General features: G+C 53.7%; 1 long non-coding RNA gene across 1 annotated transcript; it reads left to right on the plus strand.

Moving 5' to 3' along the window:
* The first annotated feature begins 566 nt into the window (after positions 1–566).
* LOC146424282 (uncharacterized) lies at positions 567–1,891 on the plus strand. The gene is made up of 3 exons (XR_014847045.1): positions 567–817; positions 1,245–1,361; positions 1,744–1,891. It is a non-coding gene; the product is annotated as an uncharacterized LOC146424282 (long non-coding RNA).
* The last annotated feature ends 10,026 nt before the right edge of the window (positions 1,892–11,917 follow it).

The raw sequence follows: 11,917 nt of genomic DNA on the forward strand, positions 1-11,917 counted from the left end.
TGAGCTGGGACTGTGTGTGTTTCAAGCTCTCCTTGGTGCCTTTTGCACTGCGAGTGCTGAGACTCTTTTGGGATACTTCAATACTTTACACAGATTGGGAAACTTGGAAGGATCCCTGTTCTTTAAAGTGCAGGCTTCAAATGCCCAAGTTAGAGTCTGCCTTTCAGGCCATATTTAACCATACCTGATAGAAGTACAGTTGCTGCTAAAGGGAAATGTGCACAAGAGCCAAGATTGACTCAGTGTTCCCTTTGCTTCCCAGACACTCGTGTCCTATCCACCTCTCCGGAAGGGCTGCCCTGTGTGGGAGGAAGAGACAGAGACAGAGCCTATGAACATCAGGCAGGTGTAATGTCTCTGTCTGTAATTACAGCTATAGATGTATATAATTCCTATTTATATGTTTTCATAGTAGTAATTGTAGATCTCTATAGATAAATTTTGATATGTAGTTGTAGATGTATATAGTTTCTGTTTTATATATGTAGGCATAGAAGTGCATAGTTTCATTTATACATGTGTAGTTACATTTTGATATATATAGTTATTAATGGGTATAGTTATATTTATAATTCAGGGGTATATGGAGGTTTAGGTACATAGATTGCTATTGGTATAAATATAGGCTGCTTTTTAACCACTTTCTCTGCTTTGCTTCCTCTCTCACCCCTTGCTTTTCCCCCTGTGCCCCCTCTGTCCCCTCTTCCCGTGCTGGGTCCGAGCTGGCAGCCGGGCCGGGCGGAGCAGCAGTTGGAGCCCCAGGTGTCCCTGCAGCGGTGGGAGCAGCTGGTGTCCCCCGAGGAGCTGCTGAAGGACGGTGAGACTGAGGGGCTGAGGGGGCTGAGGAGAGGTGACACTGAAGGGATGGAAATGTTGAGGTCGTGGTGGGGCTGAGGGATGTGGGAGAGCAGAGGGGATGGTGGGGATGGAGGGAACCTAGGAGAGCAGGGGGGAGCTGTGGGGCTGAGGTGTGTGGAGGAGCTGATGGGGATGGTGGGGGCTGAGGGGACAGGGAAGTGGTACAGTCTGAACTGGGTGGGGGTGTAAGGGGACAGGGTGGGTTTAAAGGGACTGAGTGGGGTGAGAGGACTGTGGGGGTCTGAAGGGCCTGGGAGGCTGCAGGTTTGCTGAGGGGATGGCAGGGCTGAGGGGATGGAGGGAGCCAGCAGGGAGCTCAGAGGGGTCCAGGACTGCTGCTCTGCCAGGCCTTGGAACCAATTTCAGAGCCTCCACTTTTTCCACAGCTTCCCTGAAAGTCCTCGAGAACATCGGAGAGTGACAAGAGCCATCAGGGAGAAGCTGAAGGGCACCAGCAAGAGCAGTGAACAGGGAGCTGCTGCTGCTGCCCCCCGAGAGCCTGGGTGAGGCCACAGGGCCGCTGAGGCAGGCTGGGCTGAGGGTGGCGCGGGCTTTGGCCGTGGGCACTGCCCGTGCTGGGGCTGCTCAGCGCAGCTGCCCGGCTGGCCCAGGGGCTGTCTGTCCTTGGGCAAGGCAGCTGTGCCGTGCCGTGCCGTGCCGTGCCGTGCCGTGCCGTGCCGTGCCGTGCCGTGCCCCCCGGGCTGCCGGGGGCTGCGGGACAGTCCCGCCGGGGCTGCGCTCACAGCAGCCTGGCCCGCTCGGCCTGCAGCGTTTTCTTTCTCACCCTGCTGGGGAGGCTCTGAGATTTTCTCTTCCCTCACACAAGTGGAGGTGCTGCCGAGGGAAACATCCCGATACTGACTCAGTGTTCCCTTTGCTTCCCAGATGTTCCATCTGCTGTCCCAGTCCAGGAGGGCTGCACTGCACAGGAAGAAGAGACAGAGGGAGAACATGTGAAGATGGGGCTTCTGAAATTCCTTCACATATATTTATAGATTTATATAATTATGTATAAATATATGGATATTTTGATACGTAGATTGGTGTTTGTATCGGTATATTTCTAATTCTATTTCTATTTATTTATGTCTGGTTTTAATTTTATGTCTGTGCTAAGTTTTAATAATATAATATAATATAATATAATATAATATAATATAATATAATATATATCTATTATGTAATAAATTAGTGTTTTTACACTAAAGTTGATATTTGAATATTTTTTGATTGTGTGGTTTTAGAAATCTGTAATAAATTTAAATCTTTAACTTATCTTGATATTTGTGTATTTGTGTATCAAGTGTAACAATCTTCAATAAATTAAAATTTTTATCTGAAATAAGCATTAAGTTTTGTTTTTCAAAGCAATGAGCAGATGTAAACACGGTGATGCTGCAGGATTCTGGCAGTGAGTGAAGGGGACTGGGGCAAATTCTCCAGCCATGCCCAGCAGCTCCCCAGTCTCAGTCAGGCTGGCAGTGAAACGGCAGATTTGGGATGGCAGCAGAGCCACACGCTGGGGAATAACTCGCTGCAAAAGCCTGCTGAGCAAACGGGACTCCACTGAGCGGAGAGCTCCAAGCAGGAGCCACCCGGGGAGGAGAAATCATATACAATGAAACAGAGGGAGAAAATGTGGCAAAACAGATGTGTGGATACTCTGGGTGTGTGGTAAAATGCTCTAAATCTGTGCTGTCTAGGTACATTGTCAGCAAAAATAATTTGTTAATAACTTAACACCATCCATGAAAGATGAATGACACTTTCCCCTTTTTTTGGAAGTGCAAGATGTCCTTATTCCTGAGAAGTTTTGCCCTTCAGCACCTCCAACACTCACAATAAATAAAAGGCTTAGGTACTACCCATTGTCCCCATGAATGAAACCAGCCATGCCCTGGTGACAGCCTTTGCAAAGTCTTCCCTCCTCCTGTCCCCACATCTCACAAACAGAACCATCCCCTTCCTGCCCAAAGTGAGCCTGAGGTGAGTGAGGGCTTCAGGAACTCAGGAGGCTGCAATACCACCACAGGTAGGAAGGTTTTGGAAAGCCTTTTATGAAGCATCAGTAAACTCTGGATTTGCCAGTCTTCCCCTGGAATAATGTTCTACTCATGAATGATCTTGGAGGACACTGTGCCTCCAGCTCACACAGATTTCACTGTCAAGTTTGGGTTTTTTCTTGGCTGGAATAGGAGAAAGTGAAAATTGTAATGTTTAGAGTGAAATTTCAGCTTTGGTGTAGCTGGATTTGCACCATTATTTACTTTGCAAAGTAGAGTAAAAGCTTCACATTCCCAACAGAAGCTAACTGGCAGCCCACACAGAGAGCTGAAGGAGGCCCAGGTGGGCTTGCTGCATGCTGGTCCAAGGGGAAAGTTGGAACCAAATCCCCTTTTCTTGCAGATTGAGCCTCTGTGTCTTGCTGTCTCCAGGGCAGTCTGGGGTAAGACATGCTAACCCAGCCAGGAACTGTGGATATGTGAGTTCTGACAGCGACCTGCTTCTCCAGAGTGAGGGACAAGGCCAGCCCCAAAGCCAGTGCTGAAAGGTGTTCTTGGTGCTGGAACAGGCCAGGCTGGCCTTGTGCAGGGATGGCCTGCAAAGGGGACCTTCCCACCTTGGGCTGCTGGCAAAGGGCAGCTGGTGGCCTTCCAGCAAATGCTTCTTTTGTCCAGCTCTTGCAAATGTTCCAGCCAGCATCAATTCCTGCTGCTCACACCAGCCCCTTTCCAAGCAGGAGGAGTTTTGTGGAGGCAGCCTGACAGCTTAGTGGCAGGAGAATAAAAGACTCAGCTGCATGTTGCAAAAACAGGAAAAGCAGATCCTCCTGCAGCAGCAGGTTGGAGAGTCCCACGTCCCCTCAGCATCGTGATGTCACTGTCACTGTCCTGTACCCTCTGTGCCCTGAGCCCAGGAAATGTCACCCTTTGGCACCACCAGTGACAAGATTTCTGCTTTGGCCAGACACTGCATTGTCTCCAGGCTCCCCTGGGCTCTGTCCAGCCCAGACAGCTCCAGCCCTGGGGCAGCTCTCTCCCAAGCAGGAGAGCACAGCCTGCTTTGGTGCAGCTTCTCTTCAGCTCACGGTGCCAGGAGCTGCTTTGTGTGGGGTGAAGCCCCACGGCTGCACTGCTGCTGGAGTAGAGTGCAGGGACAGCACAGGGACAGAGGCCAGCCCTGGGCACAGGTCACTGCAGGGTCCCTCAGCTTCACGGAGTACAGACAGTTCTGGAGACAACAAAAGCCCAGAAAATCTGCACAACTGGCAACCAGGGGGATACAAAGGAGCTTGTGGGCAGACTTTGAGAAGAAAACCTATAAAAGCAAACTCAGGTGGACCTGAGGCCAGGTTGGCAGGAAGGGCTTACCAACATCAATGGGTTCCTCCTCCCAGCGAAGAGGAGGAAATCCCAACCAAATCCATCTCAGACCTCCCAGCAAGAGACCCAGGACACCGAGGGCTCCCGTGAGCCCCAGACTCTGGCTGTGAGCTGTGGCTCCTGGGAAAGCATTTGAAGGGCCAGCAGAGCACAGAGAGGTGCTGGGGGTGTTTCTGTATTCCCTTCTCACTGCACTGCTGGGGCTTTTCAGCATCAGTTCATCCCAGGGCTGTGTGAGTGGCACAAGTGCCCCACATGTAACTCCATTGTCGTATGTCAATAAAATTCCTGCACATACTCATAGCCGAAATGCGTGACATTTTACCAGGCATCTCCTTTTTCTTTTTGAAATCAATCAATTTAAAGGGTGTGATGGTGATTTATTTGATTTAGACATTTATTATAAGCATACTGAGGTAAGAGTTGCCACTAAATTTTGAGCCAATACCATAATTATAGAAAGCACTCCCTAATGAAGTCAAGAATTATCTATTGTTTTCATGTTTGCACATGATATTTGAGTTGCCTTTCACTTATTCCAATACAACAGAGAATATTCCAAATCTTTTTAGCATTTATCTACAATGTGCAGCAATCTTTTCATTTAAACCTTACCTGCTCTTTGAGACCAAAATATATATACACTGGCTGATCAACAAAAATACCCAACAAATCAACAAACAAATTGTAGACAACATGATACTGAAGTTCTAGGTAAAACACATCTGTGAGGAGCCAATTTGGTTTTGATTTGTCTCAACACTGATTGTCAGACACCCGTGAGGGAGGGATTGCACATGTGCCACTTGCAGCAGGCAGCTAGGAGAGGATGGCTGAAAGCCTTGTCTCTGGGGAGACTTTGCCTGGCAACCATTTCTTGTCTCACATGGACAGGCAGTCAGCAGGGGACAACCAAGGACACTGTACCCTGCAGAGACATTCTCCGGCCAGATGGTGAAAGGTCTCTCAATCAATAGACTGCAGGCAAATGCTGGACTGGGCCAAGGGACTCCTGTCAGCAGGCAGACCTTGGGAAGGGCCAGGGGCTATAAAGTAACTGTGTCACAAACTCGTGGGCTTGGTGACTCTGGGCCTTTTTCATGTCTTGTCTTTTGTGGCTTTGGAGCTGTGGCTTTGTGCTTGGGGCCTTTTGTGTCCTATCTTTTGGGCTTTTTGAGTCTGGGGTCCTTTTGTGTCTTGTGGTTTTACTTTGGTTGCAGCCTCCTGAAGTCTGTATCAGTTCTCAGATACAACATTGTCCCAGTAGACTTAATTTCACCCTAGACCATCGGTTTGAAAAGGACTCCTTGCAGTTCCCCATAGTGGAACACGACAAGTGGCCATGCAGAGAGTGGAAGAGACATTGGAGCATGGATAAACCATCCTGTGACAAGCCCAGCTGCCCCTGCTACCCTCTCTGTCTTTGCCATCTGCTGTCCTGGGTCTGTGCAGCTGCAGATTTCCTGTGGGAAGAGGTGCTGCTGCCATGGCCCTCAGCCTCAGGCTGTGCCCCACAGGACATGGGTGCCACGGTGGGGCATGAGGGGAAGGGCAAAGGCACCAGGAGGCTGAGGAAGCACTGCCCAGAGACTGTGTGAGGAAAAAACAACCAATTATATATTTATTTCCTAACTAAAGAGTTGAAAGAGCATTGCTACTCCTACTGGCGGGGGGGCCTCTTGCAGGGGTGGGGAGATTCCTGAGGCTCAGGGGCTCTTCGCTTTGGGGGATGCGGAGGATGGCTTCCCTTCCCTTCCCTTCCCTTCCCTTCCCTTCCCTTCCCTTCCCTTCCCTAAGCTTTCCTTCCCCTCCTTAATTTTCCTTCCTTTCCCTAAGCTTCCCTCAGTTTCCCTTCCCTCAGTTTCCCTTCCCTAAGCTTCCCTTCCCTAAGCTACCCGTCCCTAAGCTTCCCTTCCCTAAGCTTCCCTTCCCTTCCCTTCCCTTCCCTTCCCTTCCCTTCCCTAAGCTCCCTTCCTTCCCTAAGCTTCCCTTCCCAAATTTTTCCTTCCTTTCCCTAAGCTTCCCTCAGTTTCCCTTCCCAAAGCTTCCCTTCCCTTCCCAAAGCTTCCCTTCCCTTCCCAAAGCTTCCCTTCCCAAAGCTTCCCAAAGCTTCCCTTCGCTTCCCTTCCCAAACCTTCCCTTCCCAATGCTTCCCTTCCCTTCCCAAAGCTTCCCTTCCCAAAGCTTCCCTTCCCAAAGCTTCCCTTCGCTTCCCTTCCCAAAGCTTCCCTTCCCAAAGCTTCCTTTCCCAAAGCTTCCCAAAGCTTCCCTTCCCAAAGCTTCCCAAAGCTTCCCTTCCCAAAGCTTCCCAAAGCTTCCCAAAGCTTCCCTTCCCAAAGCTTCCCTTCCAATCCCGAAGCTTCCCTTCCCTTCCCATCCCGAAGCTTCCCGATGCTTCCCTACATGAAGCTTCCCTTCCCGAAGATTCCCTTCCCTTCCCTAAGCCTCCCTTCCAATCCCTAAGATTCCCTTCCCCTCCATAATTTTTCCTTCCTTTCCCTAAGCTTCCCTCAGTTTCCCTTCCCAAAGCTTCCCTTCCCTTCCCAAAGCTTCCCTTCCCAAAGCTTCCCTTCCCAAACCTTCCCTTCCCTTCCCAAACCTTCCCTTCCCTTCCCAAACCTTCCCAAACCTTCCCTTCCCTTCCCTTCCATCCCCTTCCCAAAGCTTCCCAAAGCTTCCCAAAGCTTCCCTTCCCAAAGCTTCCCATCCCTTCCCTTCCCTTCCAAAGCTTCCCAAAGCTTCCCAAAGCTTCCCAAAGCTTCCCTTCCCAAAGCTTCCCTTCCCTTCCCAATGCTTCCCTAAGCTTCCCTTCCCTTCCCTTCCCAAAGCTTCCCTTCCCTTCCCAAAGGTTCCCAAAGCTTCCCTTCCCAAAGCTCCCCACAGCTTCCCACAGCTTCCCTTCCCACAGCTTCCCTTCCCTTCCCTTCCCTTCCCTTCCCTTCCCTTCCCTTCCCTTCCCTTCCCTTCCCTTCCCTTCCCTTCCCTTCCCTTCCCTTCCCTTCCCAAACCTTCCCTTCCCAAACCTTCCCAAACCTTCCCAAACCTTCCCAAACCTTCCCAAACCTTCCCAAACCTTCCCTTCCTCCCCTTCCCCTTCCCAAACTTCCCCTTCCCCCTTTTCCTTCCTTCCTTCCCTTCCCTTCCCTTCCCTTCCCTTCCTTCCCTTCCCTTCCCGAAGCTTCCCTTCCCTTCCCATAATTCCACTTCCCTTCCCTTCCCTAAGCTTCCCAAAGCTTCCCTTCCCAAAGCTTCCCTTCCCTGAGCTTCCCTTCCCTTAGCTTCCCGTTCCCTTCAGTTCCCTTTAAGCTTCCCTTCCCTACTTCAGTTCCAGGCTCTGTGCCCAAGCCTTGGCCGCAGACATGGCCGAAGATGGCCAGCCTTGTGCCCAGCAGGGGCCTGGCTCTCTCAGCACTGCAGGCACCCAGAGGGGAGCAGAGGCAGCGCCTGCCCTGCCCAGCACCTCTCCTGCCCCGGGCAGCCCCATGGCGGCCCAGCAGGCACACTCTGGTGCTGCAGAAGAGGAGATGGAGGAGGAAGGAGGAAGGAGGAAGGAGGAGGAGGAAGGAGGAAGGAGGAGACCCACAAAACTCTGGCTGCACAGGGAGAAAAGGCCCCAGGTTCTCCTGCTTTCATTGAGGAGGTGCCATCGGCAGGGACACAGAGCCCTGTTCCTGCCCCACACAGCCCCCCAGAGGAGCCAGCCAGAGCAGAGGCACCTGGAGCCCAGCATGTGCCCCGAGAAGGCAGTAACTACCAAGAACAATCAGACTGGGAAGAGTACACTGGCCAAGAGCTTTCTGGAGAGCAAGGCTCCATTGCCCAGGAGGTGTGCAAAGGTACCAAAGGGAAGAGACCATCGGTGCAGTCCGGCTGGGAGGACACCAGTGACCAAGAGGTGGCATGGGACGGCTGGCAAGATGCAAGCGTCCAGGGCGTGGGACCCAAGGCTTGCAGCGGGAGCACGACGAGCGGCAAGAGGACAAGTGGGACGATGTGAGCCTCCTGGAACTCCTTGAGAAAGAAGCAGAGGCCAGGGAGCAAAGACCAGTAGTTCTTTCAATAGGTGAGCTCCCCATGTCCGTCTCCTTAGAGGCTGGGGTTGACCTCCTGTCACTAGAGTCGGGCACCCAAGTGCCCCAGGAGAGCCGCCGTGGCAGCAGCAAGCATCTCCCGGGACTCGTCTGTGCCGCAGGTGTGAGCCATGGAGCAGGACAAGGCAAGGCCCAAGTCGCAGTCCCCCAGCCCCTGGCCTGCCCCGCTGGGAGCCCAGGCCAGCAGCGAGCAGCAGCAGCAGGAGGCAGAGAGGGGTTCGGTCGTGGCACAGCGAGAGACCGAGGAGGGAGCCTTGGCTGGGGAGCTGGAGCTTCCCCAGTGGGACCATGGGGAAGAGGCAGAGATCTCCCCTGGAGAAATACAGCAAGAAGAGAGCCCAGGGCCAGCCTGTGCTGAGCCGCGGCTGATCCAGGAAATCTCCAGCTGGGAAGATGCGAGCGTCCAGGCCATGGGGCCCAAAGCTTGCAGAGGGAGGATGGCGAGTGGGAAGACAACGAGTGAGACGATGTGAGCCTCCTGGAACTTGTCGAGGAAGAAGCAGAGGCCAGGGAGCAAAGAGCAGTGGTTTTGACAATAGGTGGGCCCACCGCCAGAGGATCGGTGCCCGCGGCCAGCCCCGGGCCGGGCCTGCAGATGGTGGCCGAGCCAGAGTGCCCGGCACCATGAGGGAGCTGCACGGGCGGCCTTGGCCTGGCCGTGGCCCTGCGGCCTGAGCCGGCCCCAGCTGCTTCCGAGCATCCCCAGGGCTGTCCCCAAGGCCAAGTGGTGCCCAAGAGTGTGGTGGCCCAAAAGCAGCACCCGTGGGGGTGCTTTGGTGCCTGTGCCTGAAGTAAGGAGCAAAGGAGATTTTGCTTAGAAGACTTGGTCCACTCGCAATTCCATCCAAAAGCCAGCAGTTTCTCACAGGCATTTCGCATCATTGGAAGAAGCGGGTCACACCAAGGGGCTGGAAGCCTTTCCTTTTGCCTTGCCTTTTCTGTCCCGGGGCTGCTCCTCGCCACTTGCGCTGCCTGCGCCTGTTGCAGGGGGGCCGAGGGTGGCCCTTTGCCACACGGGCGCCTTGTGTCAGGGCCCTTGCTCTGTGATGCGGGGCGTGACGGGGCCAAAGGCCCTTGTGACATCAGAGAGCCCCGCCCTGGCTGAGGGAATCCAAGGGGCACTGCAGGGCCCTGCCGTGGCCAGTGCCAGGAGAGCCGCCGTGGCAGCAGCAAGCAGCTCCTGGGACTCGTCTGTGCCGCAGGTGTGAGCCACGGAGGAGAACAAGGCAAGGCCCAACTCACAGCCCCCCAGCCTCTTGGCCAGCTGCCTGGAGGAGCAGGCCCTCAGCGGGCAGTGCCTGGGGGCTATGGGCAGCTCAGTCCTGCCGCTGTCAGAGACTGAGGACGAGGAGGAAGGGGCCTTTGTCCCCATGCACCAAGATTGGGAATAGCATGTGGAGGAAGAGCTTTCCCCACAGGCAGATGGCAGCGGCCGAGAGCTTTGCCTGGGGGAAGAAGCGACCATGAGAGATTTTCAGCTAGGGCAGGCGGAAATGACAATTCAGCAAGTGTTCCCCTGGGGAGCTGTGAGACACCAGGAGTGGCAGCAGTGGGAGGGAGGCGTGACAGTGCAGTGGGCAGATGGGACACAGCAGCAGCTGTGCCAGTGGGCACAAAGTGTCACAGTGCAGGAGCTGTACCACTGGCACGAAGAGGAGGAGGACAGATGCCCAGAGTTGTCCCCGTGGGAAGAAGAGGAGCCAGGTGTAGAGGTGTGCCAGTGCGAAGGGGAGGGATTCCAGGAAGTGTCTCCTTTGGAAAAAGCTGTGCCAGGCCATGTGCACACACAGGCATGGGAAGAGGACGAGAGAGAGCCTGATTTGTCCGAAGCAGGAGACAAGAACCACCAGGAGCTATCCCAAGAGGACAGTGTCCAAGGGGTGTCCCGTTAGGAAAAAGACAGGCCTGAGCCAAAGCTGTTGAGGGGGGAAGAAAGCATGAGCAGCCCGGCAGGACTGTCCCACCAGGGAGAAGGTGTCAGTGCCAAGCTCTGGGCCCAAGCCTTGGCCGCAGAGAAGGACGAGGATGGCCAGCCTTGTGCCCAGCAGGGGCCTGGCTCTCTCAGCACTGCAGGCACCCAGGGCGCAGCAGAGGCAGCGGGCAGCCTCGGACAGCCCCAGGGGCCCAGGTGGCAGAGGCTGCTGCCACAGCCGGAGCTGCGAGGAGGATGAGGAGAGGAGGACGAGCAGGAGCAGGAGGAGCCCGCGAACCTCTTGCTGCTCAGGGGAAAGGCCAGGTTCTCTTGCTCTTAGTGAGGAGGTCCATCAGCAGGGACACAGAGCTCTGTCCCTGCCCCACACAGCCCCCCAGGCTGCAGCCAGCCACAGGATCAGAGGCACCTGGAGCCCAGCATGTGCCCCGAGAAGGCAGTAACTACCAAGAACAATGGGACTGGGAAGAGTACACTGGCCAAGAGCTTTCTGGAGAGCAAGGCTCCATTGCCTAGGAGGTGTCCAAAGGCATCAAAGAGAACAGACCGTCGGTGCAGTCCGGCTGGCATGGGATGGCTGGGAAGATGGCAGTGTCCAGGCCGTGGGGCCCAAGGCCTTGTGCTGGGAGAAGGACAAGAGGGATGAGGATGTGTGGGACTACGTGAGCCTCCTGGAACTTCTCGAAGAATAAGCAGGATCCAGGGGGGAAAGAGCAGTCGTTTTTACAATAGGTGGGCTCACCATGTCCTTCCCGTGGGAGGCTTGGCTCGAGAACCTCTCACTAGTGTCGCACCCCCGACTGCCGCTCTGGGCCGCACTTGCCCTTCTGGAAGCCCGAGCCACCGTGGCACACGCGGCCTGTCCCGCCCTGGCCCGGCAGGTGCCCGAGGCAGGGCCCGAGAGCCTGCAGCCTGCCCTGCACAGCCCCCCAAGCCCCGGGGCAGCCCAGCCGGGAGCCCAGGCCCTCAGGCAGCAGCCGATTCCACAAAAGAAGTGTGCCTCGTGCTTCAGGTGGATGCAGTGGGCGCTGCAGGGCTGTTCTGCTGCTCCTGCCCAGCGACACCACTGGAGGATTCTTTTCTTTTCTTTTCTTTTCTCTTTTCTTTTCTTTTCTTTTCTTTTCTTTTCTTTTCTTTTCTTTTCTTTTCTTTTCTTTTCTTTTCTTTTCTTTTCTTTTCTTTTCTTTTCTTTTCTTTCCTTTCCTTTCCTTTCCTTTCCTTTCCTTTCCTTTCCTTTCCTTTCCTTTCCTTTTCCTTTTCCTTTTCTTTTTTTTTCTTTTCTTTTCTTTTCTTTTCTTTTATTTTCTTTTCTTTTCTTTTCTTTTCTTTTCTTTTCTTTTCTTTTCTTTTCTTTTCTTTTCTTTTTTTTTCCTTTCTTTCCTTTCCTTTCCTTCCTTGTTCCTTTCCTTTCCTTTCCTTTCCTTTCCTTTCCTTTCCTTTCCTTCCCTTCCCTTCCCTTCCCTTCCCTTCCCAAAGCTTCCCTTCCCTTCCCTTCCCAAAGCTTCCCTTCCCAAAGCTTCCCTTCCCAAAGCTTCCCTTCCCAAAGCTTCCCTTCCCAAAGCTTCCATTCCCAAAGCTTCCCTTCCCAAAGCTTCCCTTCCCTTCCCTTCCCAAACCTTCCCTTACCAAACATTCCCTTATCAAACCTTCCCTTC

This window comes from Lichenostomus cassidix, chromosome Z, assembly GCF_008360975.1.
Source record: "Lichenostomus cassidix isolate B80296 chromosome Z, HeHo_3.0, whole genome shotgun sequence".
Classification (NCBI taxonomy): Eukaryota; Metazoa; Chordata; class Aves; order Passeriformes; family Meliphagidae; genus Lichenostomus; species Lichenostomus cassidix.